Here is a 5,125-nt window from a genome sequence, read left to right as displayed (position 1 = left end):
GTGGCAGCTCACATACAAAAAAGAGGAAGATTGGCAATAGATGTTAGCTCAGGGTGAATCTTCCTCAGCAAAAAAAAAAAAAAAAAAAAAAAGACTGTCAATCTTATCTCCAGCCCAGCTGACTATTAATACTTATGGCTCTACTTTTAACTACACTCCAGGTACCTTGCATTGAGAATAACATTGAATTCATAATACTTGTCCAAAGTGAGACAAATAATGTTTATGCAAGATTTACTGAATGGTCTATTCCCCTAGTCTTATTACGATCTATCGCTAGGAAAAACCAAACCAGAAGAGACCTGAATCTCAACCTCTTGTCATCTGTTCTTGCTGCATTAACCTCAGACATGATGCCATTGGCCTATGCTGAGAGGCATTCACATGAAACAATCAAACTGTTTCTTGACCTCCTCAACTCCGTGGATATTTTTCATCTACATTACCTGAGGGACCCACTTTCCAGAGTCACATTCTGGATGTCATCAACAGAAACTATACCACTTCCAAAATCACAAATCTAACATCTGACCCTCTTTTCTGTCCATCTTTACTCAAGTAGTGAGTACTTTACGCAAGTAGTGAGCTTCTTTACTCAAGTAGTGAGCACACTGCCACATTCTTCATCTCATTAAGAGTACCTATCTATTGACGCCTTCCCCCTCCACCACTTCCCGTCTATCAAGGTTTTCTTGTCTTCATTTTCTTCCTTATCTACCTTAGGTATCATGGCCTAAATTTATTATCACTCATGTAATTTAAAAATCCAAGGATATGTCTTGCTTTAGCTATAGCTTGATGCTGGGGATCAGACGATGTCAAAAGAATGCAGTCTCTTTTCTGGGCTTAAAAGCTTTGTTTCCTCCAGGTTGGTTCCACACTCAGGCAGACTCTCTCATGATGGCAAGGAGGCTGCACTCATTAACCTCAAAACCCCAAATCCAACCGAAAGAGAGATTCTCTTTTTTAATAGCTTTCACTAAAGCCCTGTGATTCACTAAGAATCACTAGGATGAGGCACACTTTACTCCTCCCTCTTCTGGCTTGCTAGAATGTGGATGTGATGGCTGGTGCTTATGCAGTGGTTTTGGAGGTGAAAGCCACAAGTAGAGCATGGCAGAGCAGCAATGTAGACAAAGTCTGGGTCCTTACCTTCATAAAGCTGCCTACTAGTCCCAGACAGCCCAACTTTATCCTTCTTTTACATGAAAGAGACATACATTTCCATCTTGTTTAAGCCATTGTTATTTTGTTATTTTTGTTTTTTCTGTCACTCATAGCCTAATCTAATACTGACCAATGCAAAGTGCACAGTGTTAAGATAGACCATGGCATTTCAGGAGCCACAAATCATATAATAATGTAACAGCAAATAGAAAGTAGAAGATGAAGGAAAATCCATTGGTGACCAAAGCACGTCTTTTATGCCATTCTAATAAATTTAAATTTTATTCTTTAAGCAATGTGTGTATGTATATACAAGGGGGATTTAAAATAGTTTGAGCTATGCATAATATGATTAGATTATTTTATATATAAGAAAGATTCTTCAAGTGACATGATGGATCTTTTGAAGGTGGGCAAAACCAGAGGAAGCGAGCTTGTAACAACTCTAGCAAGAGATGAGAAGTGTCAAAATCAGTGCATCAGTATTGGGGGAAGCAAAGAGGAGACAGATTTGAAAGAAATATACAAGGAAGATTTGACAGGAATTTGGTCAACCTGAATGACTTCTGAAGCAATAGAGGCAGACAGGCACTATTACAAGACTATGACCAACTGATATAAGAAGTCCAAAATGGACATTCCAGAGGGATGACATAAAAAATGCAGCTACTTGTGCTGTAGATTTTCTTTCACCACTCACGTATATAGCTCTCACGAAAGTCCTGAGATTCACATGCATGTTGTGTCTGAATGAATGCGCACAGTTTATTGGAGTGCACGCATGTTTAAATCATGACTACATGTTGGATAACATTTAGATCAGTCCTTCCTCTTTTAGCAAGCAAGATATCTTCAATCTACTGCCTCAGGTATGCAAATGAACTGTAACTTTATCTTTCTACAACTCAACTTGGTCTTTATTTTGAGCCTCCATTCCACCTAATAACCCAATGTAGTTATTTAGGATATTTTTTTCCCAGCCATTGCAGGTTTAAACTCTGTCAATTTAGGATTTCTTTCTCTCTCCCTATATTTATTCAAGTCATTTAAACTCCTGGATGTTTACATGAGTTCATTGTATTGGAGATGGTAATGGAATTGGACATTGGTTCAACTGAGAAATGGCAAAGCCTTCACTAACACAATGGCTGTAGAGTCTTATCTTTTAAGTGCAGAGGAGTATATAGAGGAAATTCTACCACTTAGATACCCCTCATTGCAAATATAACAAAATAAAAAATAATGCCCACATGAGACATATACAGAGGAAAGACTACCTGAAGAGACAAAGGAAAAACGCCGTGTGAAGGTGGAGGACTGGAGTGATACATCTACAACCCAAGGAACACCAAAGATTGCCAGCAAACCACAGAAGCTAGGAGAGAGAGGCATGGGGCAGATTCTCCCTCACAGCCCTCGGAAGGAACCAACCCTGTCAACACTTTTATTTTGGACTTCCACCCTCCAGAACTGTGAGACAATAAATTTCTGTTATCTTAAGCCACTCTGTTTATGATACTTTGTTACAGAAGCCCTAGAAACTAATGCAGAAGCTATCCAGCACTATAGCCTAAAGTGATAAGAGACTGAACAAAGACAGTGACAGTGGGGAGTTCGGAAATGGCATATAGCTGAAAGATATTGTTGAGATAAAAGTAACAAGATTTAATGATTGGCTGAATGTGCCAAAGGAGAGGCAGGAGTCCAGGACGGATGATGTTTTTACCCTATCTTAATCAAGTGAATGTAGTGTCTAAACTACCTTAGTGCCCTCATTAGATCTCTCCTGAGGCCAGGGACCATATAAAAAGACCCATGCCTTTTCCTCTGCTTAATGGTATTTAACCAAGCTATGCTTCTGACTTCTCATTCAAACCTTTCTTTGAGCTAGATTTCCCAGTTTCCATTCTGTTGGCTTAGAGCTATATTCTGCTCCCTCTATTCTGCTCCTCTCACACTTCAGTTGACCTGCCTACTTTCCTTTCCATTTTAGTTCTGTCCTGCACGCTATACATGTAGATTATCCTTAGCTCTACATTCTGATGCGTTTAGACCAATTCCAGCCCGCCTCTACACCCAGCACAAACTCCCAGCTTCCAGATCTAGCACCACAAGCTCACACTTGTCTAGGGAGCTAGAATAAATACTAAAGCCATTAACCAACCTGTAAAATGTAGGAAGAGAAAACATGGCAAGAAAGCTATTGAGTTCACTTTTGGACATTATAGAGAATATATTTTTGACACAAATGGAAGCCATTGATCTCTAGAGGACTAGAAGAAAGAGGACTGTGGATAAGGATTGTGATTGGGTCAGCCAATTAGCTTTCAGCAACAGAGTATAATCGACAAAACTACAGGGAGATCAAGAATGATAACTAAAGATAGATGATGGGGGAGATAATATTTAGAAGTCCTTGGCAACGTTATTGAAAGCAATTTCAAGGGTCTATTAGGCATGGAGAGGGCTGTTGAAGACTAACTGATGGGTGAGAAATGACAATAGATGGTTTTGGTCTTTTTTTAAAGATTGGCACCTGTGCTAACAACTGTTGCCAATCTTCTTTTCTTTTTTTCTCCCCAAATCCCCCCCAGTACATAGTTGTATATTTTAGTTGTGGGTCCTTCTAGTTGTGGCGTGTGGGACACCCCCTCAGCATGGCCTGATGAGCAATGCCACGTCCCTGCCCAGGATCCCAACTGTGGAAACCCTGGGCCCCAAAAGCCTAGCGCGAACTTAAGCACTCCACCACCGGGCAGGCTCTACATGGTTCTTTCTTGATGTTTGAAATGGAGAATAAGGGAGGAATCAAAAATCTAGAGAGGCAGAATAGAGAGAAGTTTTGCTTGGTTTTAGGATTGTGCACACCTGAGCATGTTAACAGGCTGAGGAGTAGAACCAATTGGAGAGGGGGAGATTTTAGGTATAAATGGTATGAAATAAAGATCAACTGTTGGGAAAAAAAGCTCCAAGAAGATGGGTGGCAGGGGATTAAAAACATCTTTAAAATGACACTCCTTCCACCAAAACAAGAAAGGAGGTAAGGATGAATAACAATAGTGTAACTTTGGATGCCGGCGTGAAAAAAAGAATTGTTGAAAATTCTATTTTGTCAAAAATACACTTTAAAACTGTTTAAGTTTTAAAAGGTAAATCTCGAATTCACTATTATCCGGTTTGAAGAAAGGCATGAGAAAGTAGTAAGATCTCACCAGAATTCAGGTGTGCTTTGTTTATTTAGATTCCTGACCAGACACAAGCTAAGCAGAGACCACTTTAGGATTTTTCCGATTTATAGAACGGAGATGGAGAAGAATGGGAGCTTTTATGAGCATTTCAACGTTTCACTCATTTCCTCCTCTCCTTCCCCAGGCTGGAGGGCCCCAGAGAGCGGGGAGATGAGTACCTGGCATTTTTCTCACTCTTCAGTGGTACTGAAAAGCAGTGAGGAAGAGAAGGTTGTAGCAGGAGCAATGACCAAAGCCCTTACTGGAAACATCCAGAATCTGCTCTGCAAATTTATCTCCATCCTGCTCTCAATTCCTTCAGCTTAGAACGCCTCAAAGGTGGCGCTCAGCAAGGCTAGAGAGCAGAAATCTGCCAACTTGAATCTTCAAAAATGGAGAAGGTGACGGTGGTTCACAAAGCTGGTCAAATTGATGAAAGCAACACCAAGACTCGCAACTCGGTTATGGCCTCTACCACTTCCAAAATCAGAGCCGGAATCCGACGAGCCCGCCCTGACGCCTGTAAGAAAACGATTCTCACTTTTCATTGGCTGACCCTCTCAGAGGTGAGCCCTTGCTTCATTTTCATTGGTTGTTGCTGCCGTCACGTCCTTTCACCACACCCGCTTTCCCGTCCGCGCCCAGTGAGCTTTGGGAGAGAGTGATTTACGGAGGTCGGGGGCGGGAGTCCGTGCGCCGCCAGCCCGTTTCCCCCTCCCCCAAGCCGCGGC

The sequence above is a fragment of the Equus asinus genome, chromosome 20 (genome assembly GCF_041296235.1).
Source record: "Equus asinus isolate D_3611 breed Donkey chromosome 20, EquAss-T2T_v2, whole genome shotgun sequence".
Classification (NCBI taxonomy): Eukaryota; Metazoa; Chordata; class Mammalia; order Perissodactyla; family Equidae; genus Equus; species Equus asinus.
The sequence above is the reverse complement of the archived record's forward strand: the minus strand, read 5'-3'. Positions refer to the sequence as shown.